Genomic DNA, 13501 nt, shown 5'->3' with positions numbered 1-13501 from the left:
AAATATATATATATATTTAATTTTGGAATGACTTACAGTTCTGGGAATCAAACCCAGGACCAGGCACATTCTAGACAACCACTGAGCCACACTCCCACCTCCCTGATATGGGGCCTTTTAAACCATGGCAAGGGTTTTGGTTTTTCTTTTAAGTGCGGTTGGAAATAGTTGAAAAATTCAAGAAGGGTAATGCCTGACCTAATTTATGATTCAAGAAATACCTTGTACCTGCCATTGAAAAACTGAATTAGAACAAGAGTGGCAATGGTGGTCAGGATGAACTGGGGTGTGGAATGGTACGGAGGCCATTCAGAGTCTCTGTCGGGATCAAAAAACAAAATAACATTTCAATTAGCATCAGTATTACCCAGCTGAATTGCATTTTTCGTTCTTTTCTCTTGAGTGTTTCAGAACCTATAATTTTCTTTTCAGTAATTTTCTCTGATACCATTTGCATATTCAATCAATTTCAATATCAACCCACTCAGAAGTCACTTGTCCTGCTTCTTACTCCTCAACTCTTCTTGGAGTTTCCAAACTCTGCTGTGCTAAGCTTGCTGAGGCTCTGTCCTCTCTTACGTCCTTCCTTCCCTTCTCCGTTCCCTGTGTTGCTTCCGGTGAGGTAGTTTGAAAGGAGCAATTCACTGGAAACCTGTCAAAGGGGAAGGGGTAAAGACCACGGGGGAAGGCAGCTAAAATAGGAGACTGGGGGCCCAAAGGAACTTTGCTGACTTCTTTTTAATTTTGGCCACATTTTTCTAAATTCAGTCATCTGTACTTAGAAAAAGAGAAGCTGTGGGCAATCGCCCTTTCACATCCTACCTCTCATGCCCCACTACTTGGGGAATGATGACCATAGGCCCAAGAAAGCAGAAGTCGCTCCCTCATGACCTTGCATTCAGAATGGCCACCATGACAGTGATTCCTCTGAATTAAAAAAAAAAAAAATGGAGTTGTTACTAAGAGTTGGACTGATGTCAAAATCTTGGAGGGATTCCAGGGAGTATGCCAAGAGGGTAGGGCATGACCTTTGGCATCCTTGGGATTGCTGCTTGGGGACCTTCCTGGGAGGGGTTGTTGAATTCCTGGGCTTAAACACTGAGGATTCCTGAGAGAATCAGGACCAGACATGAATATATTGACCCATCAATCCCAAATCCTTTATTAAGTTAGGAAGTAATGAAACTGTTCAGCACTTTCTTAGTGGTTATATGAGGCAATGAGAGCTTCACTTGGACCTTGTCCTAATGAATTATAATTTGAGGGTCTTTTCTTAGGGAGGATTTACAAGTCTCTGATGATAACTGTGGTATAGTTAAAAAAAAAAAAAAAAAAAAAAAAAAAAAAGGTCTTTGTTCTCAGTACCTGGTACAGAGTTCCTGAAATCCTTGGAATTTCCTGAGTGACTGGAATGCATCTTGCTATTCATAATGAGCCCTTTCAACCACACCTGAGTTTATGCTGAGGAGGTGACCAGTGGTGGGCTCCTAGTTAGCTTCAGGGTAGGGTCTAGTGATTAGAAGTTTGAAACTTTCAGCCCTTCTCCCTCAAGAAAAAGGAGAGAGGCACTAGAGATTGAGTTCAATAACCAAGAGCCAATACTTTAGCCTATCATATTGGCAGTGAGATTACCATTAAAAACCATTGGCAGCAAAGATTCTGATGCCATGAGTCAGGTGGAGCTATGATATTAAATGGAAAAAAATTATCTAGGAAATTTGGATGAGCAGCCATATCCAGAAACTACTTTTATGGAAAACCCACCATTCAAGTTGATCCAGGTCACCAAGTTTTGTCAAACTTGTTTTTGCTAACTAGATTTTGCTACCCAGCATCCATTTCCCCCTTCCTCTGGTGTAACAACACATTGATTTTCTCAGGGGGGCACCATCCCTTCTTTCTTGGGAGTTCTGGAGGAGCTGACTTCACCTCTAGTAATTTCAGTCAGAAATTATTTGGGGGTCACGAGTCTGGGTTTGTGTCCTGGTGTCATGAGTCTGGGTTTGTGTCCTGGTGTCATGAGTCTGGGTTTGTGTTCTGGTGTCACCACCATTTACTAATATGATCAGAGCAAGCCACACAGTCTCCCAGAGAGCATGGATTAAAAATACCTCCCCTGCATACATCACAGATTTATTGTGATAACTGATTGATTGAGATAGGATGAACATTTTCTATCTTGACATTATGAAAGTGTTAAAATGTAAGTGTGGGCCAGAAAAGAAAAACAATGATGATGTTTGTTGTCTACTCCATGCTAGGCACAATGCCAGGTACCTCACATGTATAATCATATTTCTTCTTTACAACAACCCCATGACGTAGGTGGGGTGTATATATATACAGCACCTAGCACATTTCTTAGTTTGGAAATGTTACTCAAAAAATATTGGTTTGCTGCTGTAATTGTGCCACCAGTTTAGTGACCTAGGATACATAATATCTGCAGTTCTCAGGTTTCTTCACTATAATGTGAGGGCTTGAGTTACATGGTATTTAATGTTCCACCTAGGCTTAATTATTTAAGGTGGAATTTTTGAACATGGCACTTGAAAAAAGAGTTCTATGATTAGAAAAGTTTGGGATAGTCTAGGATCAAAGTCAAACAAGGTCTTGTCCAAGGTCAAATAGTCAGTGTTGGAGTGACTGAATGGTCTAATTTGAGTTACACAGGTGCAAACATTGGTCAAAACAAGGCACCTGTAGACTTAGTGCTGGTGCATTTCAGGGTATGAAGATCTAACTTCAGAAAGAAGGATCTGTAAGCAAATATTGAGCTCTGACAAATGATATGTATGCTGAAGTATTTAGGGGGAAGCATATTGAAGCCTGTAATTTACTTCCAAACACACTAACATTAGGATGGAGTAATGGATGGTTAGAGGGAAAGATGGATAGATGTGATAAAGCAAGTACAGTAAAGTGATAATGATAGAATCAGGATGGGGTAATGCCCAGTTTTCACTGGAAAGTGCTTTCAACTGTGCTGATGTTTGAGATTTGTCAAAATAAAGTGTTAGGAAAAAAAATAGCCCAGAGCCAAGACTAGGTTTCTGTCCAGGAGCTTTGTCTCTCTAATTAGCCCCTGGCTCCCTGCAGCCCCTAGAGAAGACCCATTCACTGCAGAAGGGTCTGCGTGCTCCTTCTCTGCGGGACCTCTGAGCTGACACAAGCATGATTTTGCTTGGTGATTTCCCTTGTAGGCAAAAAAGTTTCACCCTTTTTTATAACAAGAGAACAAAATTCCCTCTAACTGTTCCCCTCATTTTAACAAGAGCGGAGGCACTCTTTAGGCCAGAGTAAGCAGTTCTGAAATAACCCTGCAGCTTCAGCTGTCACCGCCCCTATTCCCAGCTGCTCCCTTGGCTTTGGCAGCTCCCCTCCTCAGAAGGCACTTTATCACCCTTGTTCCTCTCTCAGCCTCCTTCTTTCCCCCAGGCCTGGGTTGTGGGCCCAGACCACACCTGAGACTACCCTCTTTTCATCTCAGGACAGGTGCAGGGGTTTGAGCAAACTTCTCTAATTGTGATTTTTATCTTTTAAAAAATTAATCAGGCACATCAGATCTGCTCCTGCTCTGTCACTCCTTCAGCTCATTTTTCATAATAAGAATTCCTGCATTTGCATATGTTTTTCTTAATCCCAAGCACTTCCCACTTTTTTTCGTTGCTCTATATAAATCTTCACGAGATAGATTGGCAAGTATTATTCCTCTTTCACAGATGGAGAATCTGGAAGATATTGCAAATGACTGTGTATTGAGCTCCTACTGCATGCACTCACCAAACTGCATGCTTTTACATACACTGTCCCATTTAAAACCCATACCTTCCTTGTGAGGTGCCTATGTTTTGAATACCACTTTTGCAAATGAAGAAACTGCGGCCCAGAGGGATCATCTAGTGTGCTACAACCACCATGTGGCAATTGTCACCAGAGGCGCACTGACTGTCAGAGTGGGGAGGGATGCTAGAGGCTTCCTAGAACAACCACATCTTCCAGCTGAGGATGAAGAGAGCTATTTAGAAGAAAATCTAGAATTAGAACTCAGGCCTAATTTTTCTGACTTGGCTTAATTTAGCAAATGAGAAACTCCATATAGCTCCAGCCATATGGGGAAAGCTGGAGTATTTCACGCCCTCAGGGTATCTGTGTGCCACTCTGGCTGGCAGTGCAGTTTTTAAATCTGGCATGTGCTCAGTGCTGGCTTGCCTTGAAAACTTAGCCACTCACAGCCCATGGAGCCCTCGGCAGCTCAGACATAACCTATGATCACTTGTGCAACACTTGCCTCACGTGCCAGGAAGCTTTGAAAGCAGGAGCAGCATCAACAGCTGCAGTACAAATATTGCAATGGGAAGTGAATGGGGAAAAAACATGGCAAACAGAACCCAATTCAGCTGGGCCCCTGGGCCTGCTCCTTATAGCTCCTGCCTGCTCCATCCTAATTTGGTGTGATTGGGTTTGAGGGTGCAAGCAGACTGCAAAGGCAAGATTTCCTCTCTGACCTGATTTGTATTACTTGCCTGCAAACAGCATGACCTTAAAGTTTCTTATTACAGAGTCTTTTGATGCGGCTGTTCCTACCCAAGTGTGGCAGAGGGAAAGATTCTTACTTTTAAGCTGATATTTTCCTCCCTCTCTCAACAAAGTTGGTAGCTAGATCAGAGGTTTATTTGTATATTTAGCTGCTGTGTATCTGCTTCTGCTATTGAAAGTGAAGAGTCAGGCTTTACTATTTTCAGACTATTGCTGTCTATTGCTGGGACCCTTAGTGCTAGGTGAATCCCTTGGTTCTGGGTGTGAGATTTTTCCTGAAAAGAGTGGATATTCTCACTGTCAATCTTTCTAGAGGTATCTTGCCTAGAGAGGGTGACCATGTAGCTTATCCAAACCAAGCCTGTTTTGGGAGTGAAAGGGAGAGATATTAATTATGTACACTGTCCCATTTAAAACCCATACCTTCCTTGTGAGGTGCCTACGGTTTGAATACCACTTTTGCAAATGAATAAACTGAGGCCCAGAGAGACCATCTAGTGTACTACATCCACTAGATTATTAATATTATATTAGAACATCAAGCATAAACGCATAAACCAGTACTGATGGTCATCCCTCTCTTACAGCACTCAGAGGGGAGATAAAAGACAATACTGTCCCCCTGGGTGCAGAGGTAGGAGAGGCCTGGAGCACCTCCCTGCCACCATGGCAGCAGGCTGGGTACTGGAGAGGGACATGGACATGAGAGACCCTAAGGCCCAGTCTGGGTCTTGGCACTTACTAGAAGTTAGTCCCTGAATTGCACTTCTGATGCACTATTTCTGATTCTTACATGCAGAATCCTTCAATGTTATCACACAGACATCTGTTGTGTGGGGAGAATTCAGGGAAGGATCATTTGGGAGTAGAACAGTTCAGGGCACAGCAGGACCAGGAAGCTGATGGGACAGAGCAGAGATCACACTGTGCACACAGTACTGGCTCTGAGCACTTGACCCACCTGCCAGAGTCCACCTCCTGCTTTCCTGTCTGAGTGGGTCTCAACAGGACATTTACTTTGCAATCACAAGCAAAAATGCTTTTAGTTTCTATGGTACTCTGTTCCTTCGATGTCTCAAATTGGAAGAGATAATGGATGTCTTTGGGAAGGAGTCTGAGCTCCAGGCTTCCTCGCCCGCCAGAGCACACACTTCTGGAATGGCATTTGAGTTCTGAATTGTATTGTTGTCAGCCTGTCTCTCCCACATCCTCTGCTAACAACTGGAGGTTGTCACCTCCCCAGTGTCGAACATGGAGCTCGTCAAAAAGTGGGCATCTAGTAAGTCTTTGCAGAAGTGCTGGAGACAGATGGAAATGATTCTGAGGTGGGACACAGGGAGGTCAAGATACAGACCTCGTGCTCCTCAAGATCCAAACATCCATGTAGAATTGGGAAGATAATGTAAAAACAATTCTTGTTTTCTCTATTGTCTTCTACTTGATTTTGTTGATCTGCTTTCTATCTATAGAGGGGGGAAAAGGAACTGCTATTGTGGCTTAAAAACAATAGGGACAAGCAGGATTTATTTTTAACTAAATGTTTCCAGAAGTATTTCTCAATGCATCCTTTTCTGTGCCTGTGTTAACAACTGATATTATGTAGGGCTGCTATTTTGTCATCTCCATTTTTTTTTCAATTTCTCCATATTATAGGAGTCAATTTTAAAATTACCACCATTTCCTTGGAGTTATTTCATATCACAATCTAGAAAGTACTTCTCTCCTTTAATTTAGCCTACATACAATTTTCCTTAGAAAACTTTCCAGATTGAACCCTGGATATTGGGTGTTGGGAGAAATTACACAATATATCAAGTTATATGTCTTGCACATTATAATCATTCAACAAATGTTTAATAGAACATTTCTCATTTACAAAGACTGAATAAGTGTTTTCTTTTCAAATAAAGATCAATGAAGCTTTAGAAAATATAAATATATTCAGGTTTCATGTCTGAACCGAATTTTTACAAATTCCCTGGTAAGTAATAGATTTAAAGGTTAAAAGTTTACTTTGAAATAGTTTAACATTTTTCTTTTTAACAATTTTTTATTTGAAAAACATGGGAAAAGAAGAAAGTGAAAGTAATAATCACCTGCAACTTTCCTACATTTCTGAGAAATGTGGTTTCTACCACCATCACCACCATGAAAATAGCTAATCATTTTTATTAACAGTTTGTTCATGTTCCAGACTCTTTTCAGATCCACTCACTCTGTGATGCCTTACTAGAAGTTAGTCCCTGAATTGTATTTCTGATGCACAAACTTGAACATGTATTTTTACTTAAAAAATAACTGTTAGAAAAATAAAAATATATAAAAAAGAAATGTGCTAATTATACTGTACTTCCATTTTCTTTTTTCACTCACAAATATTTTATAGACCTATTTCAAAGTTAGTACAGATAATATCTCATTCTCTTTTTAGAATTTTGACTTTTGCCATTAGACTTTAAATTTCTTCCTGAAATTAATTTCTCTGTGCAGTATGAAACAGGAGTCTAGCAGTGATTTTTTTTTTTTTTTTAATGAATTCCTAGGCATCTCACTCAGTCATCAAGTAATGATCCTTCCCTACTAACTTAAGATGCTACCTTTGTCAAGAACTGAATTCTCACATGAAGGCAAATATTTTTCTGAATTTTCATCCTATTTCATTGATCCATTTGTTTATCTCTGGGTGAATTAATTAATTTTTAGCTTACATAAGTTATATTTTGATGCCTAATTGTCTATTGCTGTATAAATCAGAATTTTAATTGGTATATCTGGTAGGAAAAAAGTCTCCTTCATTGCTTGTATTTTCTGGTTTGTTTTGATTTCAATTTTTCATTTTCATTTGAATAAAGTAATACATGTACATAACTGAACAAACTAAATAAAACAAGCAGGCTTACAATTACAGACAACACTCATGCCACTACTCTTCACCTCTTAGCTCCTTCTCAGAGGTAATCACGTTCGTTTTTTTAGCTGTTCTTCCTGGCACAAACTTTTATATTTCTAAGTAATATAATTATTAATGGGATATCAGGCAATTACTAATTCTTGATTTATTGCTTTTAAACATCATTCATTGACTTTTGTTTTAATTGATACATATTCCTTTGTCTTATATCTCACTCCACTTCCTTTTCTGCTTGGCAGAGTAAATCACAATTTTTTTTTATTAGTTGCTCAAGACAATACAATGATCTTGACATATCATACATTTGATTCAAATAAGGTATGAATTCTCATTTTTCCACGTGTACAGATTGCAGGATCACATTGGTTATACAGCCATGTGTATACATACAGCAGTCCTAGTGTCAGTTGTATTCTGCTGCCCTCCCTATCCCCCCACCCCTCCCCTCCCATCACCTCTCTCATAAATTTTTTAAATCAGTAATTAATGTTTACATTAAGATTGGGCAGAATCAACCACAGAATCAAATAGTATAATTGTATTTTCTTTCTTGTCTAAAAGAAACCCTTTTATTATTAATTTTTGTTACTAATTGCCTCTATTTTCACCTGTGCAATTTTTTTATACACTAGTATCTAAATTTTCCTCATATTCCATTAGAGGCACCATATATCTATCAGCAGATATCCTCACCGCCCCCCCCCCAAGGCTCAGGGGTATCAGTTTATCAGTTTCCTCCTTTTACCTGAAATCTTCCCAGAACCTTCTATCTTCTTACTCCAGTCCCATTTCCTCAATCCCATGTCCCCACCCCTCTCTCTCTCAACTTGCTTTCTCATTTCATTAGAACATATTTTCTCTTTCTTGTCAACATTTCTGTATCCTCATATTTTAGATATGTTACTTTTAAGCAACCTGTGTTTGAGATTGCTTCTAAGACTGTAATCTCAGTCTTTTAAATGGAGCAGAAATCATCTGCCTCCACAGAAAATTGAAATTTGCTCTGACATACTGGGACCCACCTTAATTGAAGTTCCAGGCTTGAGATTCCCTAAATCACCCATGCAAGGATACTGTTACTTCTGATTCCCTCTTTCTCTAACAGCAAACTGATCTGCATATTGAATCACCTGAGAAACTTCAGCATCTGATGCCTGAGTCCAATGCCAGAGACTGGTATTTGATTGGTCTGTGGTGTGACCCAGACTGTAGGATTTTTAGCTCTCTAGTAATTCTAATGTGCAGACAGGTCTGGAAAGCTCTGTTCCAAGGGCAAAGCTCTTTAGGTACTCAACTTAATGGGTGGGTATTTATCAGGCTCTCCATTTGGCAAGCCCTTTTATTTGTTTTGCCCATGAAGCTACCAAGTACTACAGCTCCACAGGGCAACTGTTTCTTTCTGATCAGGGCAAAAGCATCTTTGAATACTTGCTTCTTGCTTCCTGCTTTTCATAATCTCCCAAGATTTTTTGCATGATGGGCTTCCCTTATTTCAGTTATTTTCCCAGGTATAAAAGTGACACTTCCTAGCCAGGCATGGTGGTGCATCCCTGTAATCCCAGAGGCTCAAGAGGCTGCAGCAAGAAGATAGCAAGTTCAAAACTAGCCTCAGCAATTAAACAAGGCCCTGTTTCTAAATAAAATATAAGAAGGGCTGTGGATGTGGTTCAGTGGTTAAGTGCCCCTGGGTTCAATCCCTGGTACCAAAAGAAAAAAAAAGAAGAAAAGGATACTTTCCATGCTATAGTACCTTCCAACTCCACTCCTCTTTTCTCTTTCTCTCTCTCTTGAATTGTTTTGGTTGGATATTGGCCTTCTTTTATTCATCCTCTACAAAACTAACACTTTTTTTTTTTTTTGGTACTAGCCTCTGGAAGATCTCTTCAACTTTATTCTTCAACCCTTCTAGATGTTTTACTAGGATTCAATTTTTATTTCCAGAAGAAATTTTAATTTCTTGTTCTTTAATTTACCCTTTTATAGAACCTCAATTTCTGGGCAGAGAATACAATCTCTTCACTTATTTCCCTAAGGTTGTAGATTTAAAAAATTTATATCCTCTCACATTATGAGCTTCCTCCAGATATTTGTTTTGTTTTTATTTTTGTTGTCTTGCATTGGACTTGCTCTTTTGTGCTAGAGGTTTTCTTCAATCATCTGGGGAACCTTGATGCTCCTTTCATGTTTAAGAGCTGGAGTTTAAAAGATCAGAGGCCCTGAGCCCGTGGGCAGGACTCGTTGACCTGTGGGTTCCATTTAAGCGGTAATTGAACTGGTACTCATAAATGCAAACAGACAAATAAAGCTGGAAACTTTTTCTTTTATGACATTTAGTTTGTCAGAAAAAAAAAAAATCTTCTGATATTCATGATATGCCTGTTAGCAAGTGGAGGGCAATCTAAGGAAAGTCGACTGTGTGTTTCAACTATTTATTCTGGGATTGCTGCCTCCATCAGAGTAACCCTGAGCCTAAACCTTTCCCAGTCCAATTATACAGAAAATCATTCTTTAATCAACAGTCGAGAAAACTGAACGTGTGAGGTGGGAGAAGAATGTTACTCCTGCATAAACAGACTTTCAACATCTATTTTTAGTTCCTCTCTTCAACCCAGCCCTTTATCATACCTGTTATCTCCAAAGCTTGAGAATCTCAGGTTTTTCTATTGCAGTGACTTAGCTAATTTATTCATAGGAACTCTTCTCCAGGTGACTCAGATCATTGCTTCCTCTGTCCTGCTAAATCACTCACCTCTCCTCCCATCTGGTCCTGTCTTCCAAAATTGTGTTAAATTCTTTCCCTGCTTGCCTTCATTATTCTCTTTGCCTTTTATTGATTTCTACTTTATTTTTTGTTGTAGTTTCTTTACTTTCAAACTAGTGGAGTCTCCGGTAGAAAAGGAGATTTAAGAAAAAAAAAACAAAACAAAACTGCTATTTAAAAATACACCCCAATTAACTTTAGATGGCTTGTCTATTAAAAACAATTCTCCTGGGGTTTTGTTAGGCTTGCTTTGAATTTGTAGGTTAAGAATTGTCAAATCTACGTTACTGTGTATTCCTATGCAAGAGCACAGCAAGTCTCTCTGTTTATTTCTATCACTGTGACCTTCTGCTGATTCTCACAGTTTTCTTCGTGTTAGGTTTATTACTAAGATAATTCCTCTGATGAAGAGCATAAGAGACACAATTGAAAAAACAAACTTATGTGCTTGGAGAATGACCTAAGGAATTGATCCAGGACACAGTGCAAAAAGACAAAAACTATGAGAGGAGTCATGAGACCTAGAAAATAGATATAAAAATTCCAACAGACTTCTAATAAGAGTTTCAGACGGAGAGAACAGAAAGAATAGAGAGGGAAAATCCTTCAATCTTTTAAAAAATTTCCTAAAGTTGAAGAATAAGGAAAACACGTGTGCGTGCACACACACATGTGAGGAAGGGCAACTGGTTCTGCTCCCAACTGAGGACAAGCTGAGCCTCTCACACCTGTTTCCCGGGCAAAACACCGAGGGATCAGAGAAATAGCCCTATCCCACACACCTTAACCCAAGTTGTCAAAGAATTTCAGAAAGATAAAATTCTAAAAAAAATCAAGACAGGATGTTAGATTAACTATACCCTGAGTACTTTTTCCAGTTATAGACAGATTAGAATCACCCACTGTAGAACCAGGAAATAAAAGCCTCAAATACTTGTTTCTCGGGAGCAAGCTTCCTGTGGCACCAGCTAAGAAGTCACGTCAGCATTGTGTTGTCACTGTTCATCAATGACAGATCACAGTTAGTGGGTAAGAGTCACACATCTTTCCAGCAACTCCCAGGCCTTCATCAAAGCCATCCATCTGGAGAATCACTATTGAGGCAGGCCCCAAAATGGCTGTAGTCAGGTTCCCTGCCACTATGTTATGTCTTTAGTGTGTGGCCAGGGCTGGGAACTAGCTTTGTTATGGTCAATCAAGGCCAGAAACACTGTTATTCAGTGAATATACTCAAGGTCATAAGCACTAACTTGTGAGCAAGTGCTTCCTTGCTACCCTGTTGACAGTATGCCTTCTTTGTTTGACCTGCGTATAAAAAGAGCCTATGGAAAAGACTAATGGGTGGGGCTAATGGGGGCCAAATGAGGGCTAAAATGAAACTGGCTGGGGGTTGAAGCTGAAGCTGGAGGCGGAGGCTGTGGTCACCCACTGAATACAGCCTGTCTACTCTCCTAACTGCTGAGCCCTGAACCTTATTTCCTGCGTCAGAGCCACCACATGAAAATCACCTTCTCCCCTCACTCTTCCAACTGTTCAGAAATCCCCTAAACTCTTCCGAACAGAAAATGAGACTTAGATATTTAGAATTCAACATCTCATTCCACTGGAAAGAGGGGGAACCATCCTTTACCTGAAGAGAAGGCCCCGAGCAAGGCATGTGTCTGCTCAAGTTTGGGGATACTTGAGCCCAGGCTCACATGTCCTGACATTTTCTTCAAATATCCAAGAAGAAAAAAGTCCACTTCAAGATCCTCTTGAGATTTTTAAGTGCTTTCTTTCCAGAACTGTTCCTATTGAAGTATGAGGTGAATCAATTTTACCTACCGGGCCTATGTGTATACTAATATTTGTACAAGCAGTATTCGTTTGCTTGGAAGGGATCCCTCTGAACCACCTAAGAAGGGAGGCTTTATCCTTTCTTTTACAGATGAGCAAATGAGTTCTAAATGGCAGCCTGAGGGTGTGGGTGGAGGGTTCCACTTGCCATTAGAGCTGACAGGAAAAGGGAGTTTTCATGATGATTATGAAAATGATCATCTCTTCTAGCAGAAACTGCACAAGCCCTTCCCCCTGGCCCGAATTACTGTCCATCCATAGTAGGCTTGTGTTCCCCACGAAGCAAGGACCATCCAGATGGTTACCCAGACACTGGGGTGCATTTCAGAAGGCTGTTTATTCATTCGGTCACTTAGTAAACAGGAATTGGAATTCTTCTCTGTATCTGGCCTAGCACCTGGTACTGGGAAGAAAGAGAAGAACAGTAGCCCCTTTAATGGACAAAGATTCTGGCTCCATCAACTAGACTCTAGTAACTCATTTAAACTTCATGATTGTGTAGTTTCTCATCTTTACATGGAAATAATGTTGGCCTAGTCTGTACAACTTTTTGGGTACTGATGTAGTCAAACAATATACATAAAAGTGGTTATAGGAAAATCTGAAGGGCATTATCATTTTCTTGTGATGTCTTTGTCCTCATGAATCTGAGTAGCTCAGTAAATATTGAAACAAATGATGCTTTGAAAGGCGAGTGACTCACCCAAGACGGAGATTCAACCAAGAGATTTTATTGGGGGGCTGCCCGAAGGGGAAGAAAAAGAGAGGCAGAGAAAGGAGAGGAGGAGGGCAGAGAGGAAGAGGGCAGAGGGCGTGAGCTTGCAAGCTTGGGCTTAAGAAGGGTTGTGTGGGCGACATGGCAGGTGCTAATTGACAGGGTGACTCAGGAACAGCAAGCAGACACTGTGTCCTGCGGGGATTGGTCAAGAAAACCTTTGAATATGGCGCTCTTCAGCTTGGCGCCCTTGGGAGAGGAGGAGGAGGGGTAAGGGATTCCGTGATGTTCTCACCAGACGGAAACTTAACTTCAGCGAGGAGTCTCCTACACACCCAACAGCTTTCATTTCTCACCAGAATAAGAAGGTTCTGCTTCTTGTTGTGAGGTGATTGAATCCTCTCTTCTTCCTTCTCATCTCCTCCCATCTCTTTTCCATTGGCTTCTTCAAGGTGTGCAAATATCACTTCTGCTCTGGATGATAGTTGGACATTCTCCGCCCCCTCCCTTGAAGCACCCAGAAGGAACGTATCACAGATCTGGGCCTCTGGTGGGTTGAATCCTCACTGAGCTCCATTGAGTGGGGACATCCACTGACCTTGAACTTCTCAAGGGAAGTCCCAGATGCTATGGTGAGACTGAACAACAAGGGGAAACTAATTTCCATCTCAGGGGTCTGATTTGTACCCAACATGTACTATCCTGTGAAAGGGGTTTCACCAAGAAATCAGGACAATCT

Source organism: Callospermophilus lateralis, chromosome 5 (genome assembly GCF_048772815.1).
Source record: "Callospermophilus lateralis isolate mCalLat2 chromosome 5, mCalLat2.hap1, whole genome shotgun sequence".
NCBI lineage: Eukaryota > Metazoa > Chordata > Mammalia > Rodentia > Sciuridae > Callospermophilus > Callospermophilus lateralis.
Note: the sequence above shows the minus strand (reverse complement) of the source record.